Below are 12067 nucleotides of genomic sequence, written 5' to 3' on the forward strand. Positions count from 1 at the left end.
TGTTTTAGTTTAAACTTGTTCGATTAAAAGGTACACACATTTTCTGTCAGAGTGTTTTTGTTATTCGCCTTGACAAAAATTATGCAAAAAAAATTTTATCTGTAATATACATTATATATTCTTTATTGTACATATATTATTTTTAAGATATCCTTAAATGAGAATAAGTATATCAAGGTAATATCAAGAAAACATGTTTGTTGGTTGAAATTTTAAATTTTTTTTCATAAAAAAGAGTACGTTTGTGTTCCAAATTGGTGCAGAAGTGCAATGTTATTTAGACAATCCTTTAGTTCTAATTACCAGTAAACTAAAGTCACTCTGGAAGCTTTTTATAATCGCTACAATATGTATATAAAAGCATTAGAATCATAAACGATCAGCAATACATATGCAGTTTATATATAGACTTTGCTCCTATACCCAAACTACAGTTATTTGGAGCAAAAAAAGGAGGAAAAATTTAAGACACATACAAGAAAAAGAGACCATAAATTCGTGCTACGTACAACTTCAGCACAAACTCCCAGACATGCAGTAAGAATTTGTGTTAATACTTCAGCACTTGCTCAGTACTTGCCGACATGAGGCTGTACATCCGTTGACATTGCTTGCACCAGTTAATTAAACACCGTGTTACAACATAACTATATACTGCCAGGCAATGCTTAGATTAAGGAAGAAAAATAACGCTTCCGATTTAGACGTTTGACCTAGAGAAATGTTATTAAAACTTATTAAAAAACTCTTAACACATTCAAATTGCAAGTAAAGTTTAGATGTACAACATTCCAGGTTTGTAAAGTTATTCCAAAAGCTTCATGTTGTTCAGCCGATTATGATTCTATTTGTTTATCTAAGGATTCCTAAATGAATATTATGTCAAGCTGTAACGGATTGCATTACCACGAAACCTTTGAATTGCCTCCTAGTTTTTGGCATTAGGCGGATCAAACACCAACACACCAACAAAAGATTAGCTGTGGTTTCATTGACTAGACTAGCTGTGGTTTCATTGTATCTTTAAAAGGAAACCATCAGGAAGGTAAACGGCAACCTACCTTATGTAACATAACCTATGCTATTTGAGAAGGTAAGCTATGTTTTTACATGATGTTTATAATATTACTTACTTACTTAATTAAAATAAATGTTGTACTTTTAGATTGGGGGTTAAACCAAACCAAGCTATTATTTATGTCTTGTACTGTTTAAGTTGTAGTTAGTTTGTTGTTGTTGTTGTTGTTTTGTTATTGTTGTTTTTATAATTTTCCTCGTCACACCAAACTCACGCTCCACTGTATTACAGTACAACATAGCTTACGTAGAGTCTAATATTTCATTTTAAATAATAAATGATATTTCATCTGTGTAGCCATAAGTCACTTTTACTTAGACAGATATTTTTAATTTAAAATTAATAGTTTTAAGCCAACAACCTAATTTTAGAAGAATAATACTTCATATTACTTAAAAGTTTTTTGCTAAGAAGAGTTAACCCTATTCGGTCCGGGGGGGGGGGGGGCGGATTCCGCCCCCCCTGACGGTTTTTTTTTTAATAACTCCTGATTGCTTTGTTATATGGCTATGATACTTACTGAGTTTCAACATTTATCTAGTAGACACCTGCATGCTAATTTTTTAGGTCCCATACCTTTCAGAGGCTTTGATATTGGCCATTACTCGAAACTACCCCTAAAAATCTCTATGAAATCCTTATAATGGGGAAAATATAATAACTCCTGTTAGGATTATCCTTAGAACTTGAAACTTGCAACACAACTTTGTTTCATCAAGAAGAATCATTTTGAATAATTTGAACACGTGACTAATTCGATTTACCGATTTTTCGGATTTCACCCGAAAATTGGAAAAAAACGGATTTTCGGGCAATTTTTGGCAATTTTTCATCCGATCCATGTAAAAACCGGAAGATATGTTAAATAACTTTTATTTAGCTTTCAGAAACTTCAAACAGAATGTAAAAATTCGCTCTAGAACAAAAGTAATTATATTTTAAGCAGATAGTGGCATTTTTAACAATTTTCAAGCTTTTGATGACGTCACAGAAAATGTGCTGACGCAAGCAAATTTTTTTTGGCGCCATTATGTTCCTTTTATGACGTACTATAAGTGTGCCAAGTTTGATTCAATTTGAACAACCCTATGAAAAGTTATTGAGGGGGGGCGGAATCCGCCCCCCCCCCCCCCCGGTCATAGTATGTTCGAAAAACCCCGGACCGAATAGGGTTAAGGCAAGTCAATAAGTGACAACTAGCTAGTTGAAGTACAATTTTCACTTCGTCTTTGACAGCCACGTAGATCTAAACGCACTATATTCGTGCATAAAATATAATTACGACTTTTTTAACTGACGTTGTTCTGTTTTTGTATAGCTTACGTACGTTCCTTGTCTAATCACAGAGAAGCGGCCGCTGAGATTGCTTGTATCTTCCAGTACATAATATCGGAAGTAAATATCAAATTTGTTATCTTATATTGTGTGACAGATTGGCACAAATATTGTAGGTCTGTTGCACTTTTTTCGTACTTTTAAAGGCGCAGAAAGTTGTAATAAAACCTAACGTAAAAAACTTACGTTTAAGCAAAATATTTCTTTATTCCCGCCATTTTGGAAAAAAGTTTATGTCCAAATGAATTGGCTTTTGGACACTGTAGATCAGTTTTTCTGAAAGTAGACTGAAAGTTTGTACAAGATCAAGTAGTTATCGAAACCACTCTGCGTAGCTTTTAAAATTTTTGAGTTCTTATTCAGAACTTTGTTCTATCTCTTCCTGACCGCGCACAATTCAATTTCACATTGTACGTCATTAACGTCATTATTTTAATAATGAAGGAGGCTACCGTAATGACGGTGTAAGCGCCCGCGGCGCTTATTTAAAATTTATGATTAATGGGGTTATCTTATCAGCACTTATCAGCAGGGGCGCTTATTTAAGCAGGGCGGTTACTTATTTTCCTAAAAAAAAAAACAAGTAAAATGTGTTAATTAATTTCTTTCTTTTCACTTTTAACGAACAACATCTAAACAAAAATTAAAATGTTTTCGTCTTTGTCTTCCTGGTCTGAATTGACTGTAAGAAACTCGGGTGTTGCTGTGACAACGTCATTTTCATATACTTGGCATGGAACAGTATCTTCCTCAGTTAAAATTGAAAGCTCTGGCTATATTGTGAAGTGGGGGGGGCGGTTATTCAAGCAGGGAAGCTTATTGAAATTATAATATATTACGCTCAAAGTATAAACACTTTTTATAAGGTATTTGTGGGCTCAGAATCACACAGGATCAAAGAATTATTGCTCGGCCTCAACATTTTTGTATTTTATTTTTAATTTTTATTTACTTTAACTTTACAGTGATTTTATACCTTTCTGCTAACTCAGAATGTTAAACATAAGATAAGAAATACTATTGAGGCTAGGCAAAATTTATAGGTTTTTGATAAGCACACAGGAGAATCAATAGGATACGTTGAATTAGGTGATCATGATTTAGAATTTTTAGCTTTTAAAAAAGAAGACACTCTTGACACTCATGCTTGTTTTCTTTCTACGCGGAATTGCATCAGAGCTAAAATTTAGCTTTGCCCATTTCGCAACAGATGTAGTTACCTTCTCACAACCGTTGCCATTATTTTGAGAAGCTGGAAGATGAGCAATTTAAATCGCTACAGAAAAGTTTTATTAGTTTATTATGTCAGCAAGGGGGTTTGACTGCACTGGCCTTCCTGCTGAAGACTGTTCGCAGACCTCTTTTCAGGTGACTTAGAGGAGCAAAACCTCTAGAATTTAAATTTTAAGACTTAACTGGTCGAGTTTATCATTGTGCGTGCACTTTGTAATTTTTATTCTTATTTTTGAACAGTGAAGAAACAATATTAAAAACAGAGCATGTAGCAAAATGTTACATCAACATACGAACGACTTGAAATAACTACATTTTTAATGATCGAGGTCGTGAAATTTTATTAGCAGAAGGAATGCCGTATGTTTTAATAGAACGATTTTGCTAAAGATTCAGTTTGAAACTATTTTGGTGTGCAGCGCAGAAATAACAAACAAAAGAAATGATTTTTTGTTAACTTTTTTCGTAAAGATTTGTTTTTGCTCTTTTTGCTTCTGCCTTGCGTTTTTTAATAACATCCCTTGCGTTAAGCACGTATAGAGTATTCTTAGTAACTTCGGCATTAATAACAGTTCTGTTTTAAAAATAACACTGCTGTAAAAATATTTTACTTATGAAAGTTATCCCAATTTATTAACAAGATCTGGAATGTCAATTTTTCCTAATCTTGATTTTTATACTTGTGTACAAAAAACTTTTCTGCTACATTAAATATTTTGTGCGTGTAATTTCCTAATGCTTCATAGACCACCTCAATTTAAAGCATTTACTCTCTAATTTGTGGTTTTTGTTGCTGTTCTTTATTTTTTCCTTAAATAGCCATAGCTTGTTGATATTCATCTTGTGTATAATGAGAATTTTTAGAGTTCTGCAACTTCTGGTACAATTTGTGCATAACATATCCCCCAACGTATTTGTAAACCACTGTCTTCTTTTTTACTAATACACCTAATATTTATTTCTTCTTGCTGATCCAATTTTTTATTTTGTGACGATAAAATCAAATCAGCCATTTTTATTGTAAGTATTTTCGATGAATAGTCACTTAATGTTTGAAATAAACTGAGCTATTTTGAACAATTTTAACATAAAATTTTGATAAAAAATTATCTGGATTATTAACCTTAACTATTAACTTGTTATGTATTAAATCAAATGTTATCTAATTATTGATACTGCTACAAAAACTCTGTAACTTTGCAGGAATCAGCTGCAATACAAGACAACCTGTGAATAGTTACGATTGGCACATTGACTTCTTTATTATCCACTGCTGTAGTTGATGTTGTTGTTGTGTGCTTTCTTTTGTGGAGTTTCAGCTTACCTTTTGCTCTTGCGAAGCTTTTCACAAATTTCACACATAAATGTTTAAGTTGAAATGTTTCTGGTTCAATCTATAAACAAAAAAGAGATCAGCTAAAAGTATAAAAAATACAGTTTTATTGACAGAAGTGTGAAGGAAATTATTCAGCTGAGGGTAAAATTGCGATAAAAAATATTCTTAAAAATTACTGAAATGACATTTGCAGATTTTTTCAATTCTTAGTATTTTATTTTGTTCTAAAAAACTATGAAATTTCATCAAAATCGTCGTCAAAATAGGTACAAGTTTCTTCATCATGCAATGTTTTCTCTTGTTGCACTGCCATTTTTGAACTGGCATGACAATGGGCACTTTTAAAACCAGCGAAAAATTGAATTTCGGCTCTTTGATGTTTACTGATTTTCTAAACGAGCGTTTTTGCTATCAATTATGTACACTCATCAAAAATATTGTTGTCGTACATACGACAAAACCGTCCATCAACCGTGAATCAAATAAGAAAAAGATGTAACCTGATGAAATTACAATTCTTCTTCATTCCATCATTTAGTCATTTTTTATCCACGTAAATAATATTCATATCCATTGTCAATATAAAAGAACAAAATAAGGCTATATCCTGAAGTTGTGTACCTAATATTTAGAACAAAATACGAACACAGGCTGAAGAAGGCTCAAAAAATAAGAGCTGCCAACATCAGGTCAGATTATACTGGTTAATATAAAATGTGCAGCATAATTAATAATATTCTATGAGCTAAATTTAATATTATATACTACGATATATTCTACGATCTTCACCTTAAGAAAAATTGCAACCGTTGGCAGCTAAAAGTTTTTAAATAAGTTAAAATATGTTAAAATAAAGCATTTGTTCATTACAAAGACCAACCTCATCAGGTGGTATATTTATTCTTTGCGGTAACCTAGGTTGCCATGTCAGTGCCATAACAACAAAGGGTACATCAATAAAAGCATATGTGATGTTGGGTGACACGCCTAGTTTTTTTAATGCGTGGCTATGTGGTCACTGGTGTGAACCACATTAGCTAAAACATTTTTTAAAATCCCTGTACAAGAAAAATAACATACTGACTTAATCCAGCAATCACTTCTAGTACATACCATAAAAAATAGAATATCATTTCGAAAAGTTATGTTAAGTTTTGTAATGTTTTTCTTTGATTAATTACAATGTTTTCAGAAATAGAACTCTTTTTATTAATGTCACATATTAATGTTGCATTAATAATTAATGTCGGGAAAGGGAGGCAATAATACTCTATCACAATAAATTCCCTTGTGTTCGGTTGTAATCTTAAACTTGGTACGAATGACATTTGTCATGTAAAAATGAATTATATAATTTAATTATATAATTAATTAATGCCTTAAATTGAAATTCAGCAATAGATATATTTTTGGCAATATTTGCTTTAAAATGATACAGGTCTATTTCGTGACCTGTTGCGTTTTTGGTTGGTAAGGTTTGTTTTTTTTTACTAGGCTCAGGATAATCAAAAAGTGCGAGATAAAGCTTCTAAAAGTGCGTTGTAGTATACAACTTATTTCAAATTTCGACATTTATCAAATGATAGGACATATCCAAATTACAAAGTTTCGTCATTTCGGATTTCTTTAGGTTAGCAAATCTCTTTTGGCGACATCTTAAATTATATGGCATCGTGTTAATTTTTTTCTCTTTTAACGCTACTCTCACTCCTAGGCTTTTTAGAGCTCCGAAAAGGCCCGATTCAATACTGTCGAATAAATTTCAGATGATTATAATACATACGCACATACGTTTCTATTAATGTCCGTGTTTTTAGGCCAAAGAAGTTGGTGAATGTGAAAAAGTATATATTACACACGTAAGCGATATGATAAAACGGACCTACTCGAAATTTAAAGCCTTCTTATTTGAACAGAAACAGTAAAGATATTTAGCCCATAACAAGTATATTCTTTAGCAATAACAACCTCTTTGCAATATTTTCCACTAAAATACTAAAATTAGAAAAGCAAACAATTAACAATTCTTTTTTGTAAACAATTATCGGAAAACATTTAATTTTCTCTTCTCTTGATCAATTCTAGTATAAGCTTAGTAACACATAATTTGATCAAAAGCTCAGAAGGTGGTCTCACAGCCATATCCGGCTTACTTCAGTTAACATATAATCGACAAAACCGGCTGCTAACATTACTGGAAACACGCGCATTATGTAGCTATAACTATGTAGCTATATTATGTAGCTATAATAAAGTAAAAGTACCACCTAGTTTCTGCTAATGGGCGGATAAGTTAACATAGGTAACCAATATCGCACCCTTTTTAGGACCACTATAAAAGATAGAAGTCTCGTTTGTAATTCACAAAACCTTATATTCTATCATACAAAATTTTCTGTCGGGCTGTCATCTCAAAAAGGTATGTTAAATTTTTTTTAGTTTTTCTTATTCTTTAGATATATAGAAGAACTTTGAATAGGTGGATTTTTTTAGGGTGTGGAGGAATAATTGATGAAAAGACAATTATTAAATCGGCGTTTCATACTTTCTATACACACGTCTCCATATGAAAAAATCAAAAAAATCAATAAAAACATAATTTAATATTATAAATAAAAAGAAATAGCGTAGTACAATGGAAAACGAGACACTAAAAAAGATAAACCTAGATGACGTAGTGGTTGTGAGATATTAAAACATTTTTTTTTTAATACTTTTCTTTTGTCTAATATGTGATTTAGATATCACAGAACATCCTTGTAAAAAAATTACTTTAATATATTCCAAACTTATCACGCAATTTTGGCGAATGTACAAGTGGTTGTTGTGTTTTCTTTTATTTAATTATGCTTCTTACCAAATGTTGCTTTACTTAACACAATGAACTGATTGACGTACATGTACATTTAAGTTAGTATCGGAAAACCTTTACTGCAGGTAGCAAGTAAATTGACAAAAAATATCCAATGAAAGATTAAGTGAACCTCCTAAGTAATCATCTCAAGCATTTTATTTGGAACCGTTAATTTTAAGCGTGGCCGTCAATAACCGGAGAGAAAAGGGGGCGATAAATAGCGACGAGCACTTCGACAGCGTACTGATAACAGTAGCTAGAATCACCCAGTTCAAGGGGTTACAAATGGCTTAAGTAAATTCTTCGTCATTGGTGTTACTGCCCATCCTTGCACATTATGAATAACATTGTGTAACAACCAGACCACTCAGAAGGTCAAGGTACAAGATATTATACCAATTTTATTGCAAAAATATAAAAAAAATTGTCATGAATAACAAAAACTTTTGTACGCCTTGGTACAATTTAATGGTGTTTTCCAAATAGATACATAAACTTTTAGTATACTTTTTTGGCGGTAAAATAAGCTGTAGTCTGTAAATATATAATACACAACAGAAAAATCGAAAGTTTTTTTGATCAGGAAGAAAAGACGACACGAGGAAGTGTATTTGTTAAAAATGCTATCCTAAAGAGCATTAAGAAGGGAATTAATGCCTGTGGATAAATTCAAAAGCCATTATTGATGCTTCAACTGGCTTCACTACATGCAATAATTATGTTTTTGTGCAAAATGTAGAAGAAATTAGCTAACTAACCAGCTGATTCAAAAGAAATTTAAAGATTCTGTTACTATAAAACCTGAATTTAACAGTAAGGTTACTCCTTATATTAAATAAATAATGAATATAAATATCAGGTGCTCTTCAGTTTTTTTTGGATACATTTTGGTATTAAGGAGTTTTTTTTGTTCTCGTTACTTATAATTATTTCCCCTGCCATCAGCTCGACTTTCGTGTAGCTAAATTACTATAGCCAAAAAACAACAGCTCGTTTTTTTGCCCCTTCATACAATGCTCATACTCATGTGATCTGAATATATATATATATATAAAAAGAATATGAAAATGGCGGCATATTGTAAGCAAATAACGAGACAGAACGGAGAGAATGAAGTCAATGCAGTCCTTTATTTAAACAGCGATTTTCCGAAAAGCAGAGATATAAAATAATAAATAAGTAAATGCATATTGCCTATATTTATGTGATACGAAATAGCAAATAAATTGCTAGCTGTAAAGTGTCCGGATATCTTTTCAGGTAGCTAGTCAGCTGTAGATACATGTTTGGTTTAAATTAATTATACCTTTAGAGTAAGTTAATTTTCATGGACAAGTAAATTTTATTTTTCTACCAAATAAAGCTAGCTTGAAGCGTGTTTGTCCCACTTGTGTCTACCATTTTGTTTCGTTCAAAGAGGGAATTTGCTGGAAATTTCAATGGCAAAAAACAATTAATATTTTTTCTCAAGAGATAATAGAAATAAAAAAATATAGCAACAATAAAAAATAATTGAAGATTCATCATATTGTAAAAACAATGACAAAAGCCAGAATCCCTTTAACAACGCATGGTTAAGTGGAACGTAGCTTAGTGGAAAGACTTTTTGAACTTGTACACTTCCAAACATAGCCTTAACTTATTTTAAAAGAAGCAATGCACCACAATACGAAATATTAACGTTCAAACGGTTCTATCCTATTTTTCACAGCTCAAAATATTCTATCGAGCCGCAATAGTATTTTTAATTTTGTCATTTCGTTCCTGGAATACCTAAAATGCAATCAGTTGTAGCTTTTACTTACAAGTTCATTTTCTGGTTTCTCAACATCTAGTGTAAAATAGCTGGAGTGTGCAACAAAAATGAAAATTAAAAGACCAAGCTGATACAAAGTTACGTGGTACGACAATTAATTCGTAAACATCTGAAGATTGCGCAGGAAAATCCAAAAATATCCTGGCTTATCAATGATGAGATATCAGCAAATAATTAATTAGCATTAATAAAGCACTGCAAATTAAATTACTTCCTGAAGCCAATATCAGCAACTAAAAAACTTACCAGGTGGTATCTCATTTAGTTGCCATGTCTTTATCATTTCTTTGCCTAACGAGGTATAGAAAGCTTCGTAACCCTTAGCAATATTGAGAAAAAATAATGTTAGCATAACGCATTGAACAGTTTTTAAATTTTTGTTACCAGGCGTTGAATATCAATTGATTGAACGCCAATATTTTTTTGCTGACCTATTCATGACGCTTGTTTAATCATGTTGTTTATATGATTTCTTAGGATTAAATAGCTGGTGATACATGAACAGGAGGATAAACATTTTTACCTAATTAAAGAGACGTCATTTCAAGCTAGAAAAAATTGCTTAAGATAAAGATATCATCAAAATGTCCACACCAAAAAGGTGTCAATATTACGTAAGTTTGCAAGATATTTCAAGTATTCAACATTATCAATGATGATGTCATAAAGTGATATGGAAATCTTTAAAGATAAGTGTCTTAAGGACGAAAATATATTTAAAAAAGAAGCCAAATGAGTTGATGAGCAGCTTATTATTATTGTACGTGCTACAAAAATAACAAATATTTCTGAAGTCTGTATAATAATGAATAATAGTAAAAAACATACAAAATTACAATTCCGAAAAAAAGTTTCTCCTTTAATAAACGTGTTTTATCTCTCGTGCTATTTGTATTACAGCAAATAATTTTTTTTGACATTATTATATCTGCCACAAAAGATCGAGCATGACTAATTTTTATCATTATTTAAAGGTAACACAGGTGATTTTTAGCAAGGGAAACATTTTTAAAATCAGTAGGCTGCTGTATAGAGAAATTACAAAGTTAAACGTTTTACTTAACCCTTTACATGGCGTGCTTTGGGGTTACAAACATGATGTAGCAGACATCGTATTGTAACAAAGTTGATCCAAAGAGAAATCATTGATTTAGTAGCACTGCAAGACAAAAAATAGTAATAACAATATTGATGTTCGTTAAGGTGATTCAAATTATTACCTTTATTATTGCATTGTCTTTTTTTAATTTCTTTAGTTCGTCCTTTTAGTTCTATCAAATGTTTATCAGCTTAGTGAAAAAGGAACTATTGCGGTAGATTTACGACAGACAAGACTTTTTTAGGCATTTTTAATGTGCTAAATTATACATATATCACTTATATATGCCATTGTTGTGTCCAAGGCTTTAGTAGCCTTTGTTAGAGTCAATTAACGTCTAGTCCAGCATGCAGGAGAGGGTTCTGCTTTTTCTTAATTTAGTAAAGATCGGAAAGCTCTGTATTTAAAGTCCTGCCAGCAAATTATGTACTCTTAAGGCGTGCTATATCCTTTACTTTTCCTGATAAGTGTACTTAGTACTGCAGCTTCAAAATGATTTAAGTACAACTGTAAGGTTAATAGTCTTTACTTAGGATAATATTTTGATTTTTAGTAAGTTATTTTGCTCTATTCACCGAAAAACCAGACATCTTGTTAGGAGTAAAACCTTCTATAACTTTTTGTATCAACAGGGAATTTTTAAAGACACGGAAAACCTGTTTATACGACTCTAGATACGTAGAAAAACATTTCGAAAATTTGTGGAATAAACAATTTGATAACCTAGTACCCAAACTTTGGCACAAGGGTTTCTGCTTGATAGAGGCACCTTTGAGAAGTTGCAGTGCAAAAATGTGCATGCACATATGCACATATGAACGTTTTGTCTTATAGAGATGTCCACTTGAAGAGTCCCCTGTATTGCATTTCATATACCGTAAAACTCCCATATGTCTTTTTTTAGTTATCTATCTTAATACTTTCTCAGCACTTAAAGAAATTATTATAAAAGTCATCAAATTTTGTTGTTTGTGATATAAAGTACGGTGTGAAGTATAAATACTGAAATACAACCGGCTCTACCATAAGATAAGCATTTCAAACTATATAGCTCCATCGTTCAGTATCTAAGCATACGTTTTAAAACTTCCGTATTTGTAAGGCTCTGGGACTTAAGATGAATCAATGATTTAAAACAACGTGGCATTTTATCAAGCAGAAGCATTGCCTTTTTGCATTATTCATGACTTCGTTATAATTGCCAGTGAAATTCATTAAACGCGTTGAAATGGTAGGGACGACATGCTACGTTAATAACTACAAAAGACTTCCCATCCTATTCCCAGAACCTGCGTAACAACCGTTTAATACATGTT

General features: G+C 31.8%; 1 long non-coding RNA gene across 1 annotated transcript in view; it reads right to left on the reverse strand.

Moving 5' to 3' along the window:
* Positions 1-202: 202 nt before the first annotated feature.
* Positions 203-12067, reverse strand: part of LOC130640816 (uncharacterized) — a 28469-nt gene continuing 16604 nt past the window's right edge. The window contains exons 3-4 of the long non-coding RNA XR_008982390.1: positions 4971-5040; positions 203-713 (exon numbers count right to left, since the gene is read on the reverse strand). This is a non-coding gene — a long non-coding RNA (uncharacterized LOC130640816). The remainder of the gene's footprint in view (positions 714-4970; positions 5041-12067) is intronic.

Source organism: Hydractinia symbiolongicarpus, chromosome 4, assembly GCF_029227915.1.
Source record: "Hydractinia symbiolongicarpus strain clone_291-10 chromosome 4, HSymV2.1, whole genome shotgun sequence".
NCBI classification, from domain to species: Eukaryota; Metazoa; Cnidaria; class Hydrozoa; order Anthoathecata; family Hydractiniidae; genus Hydractinia; species Hydractinia symbiolongicarpus.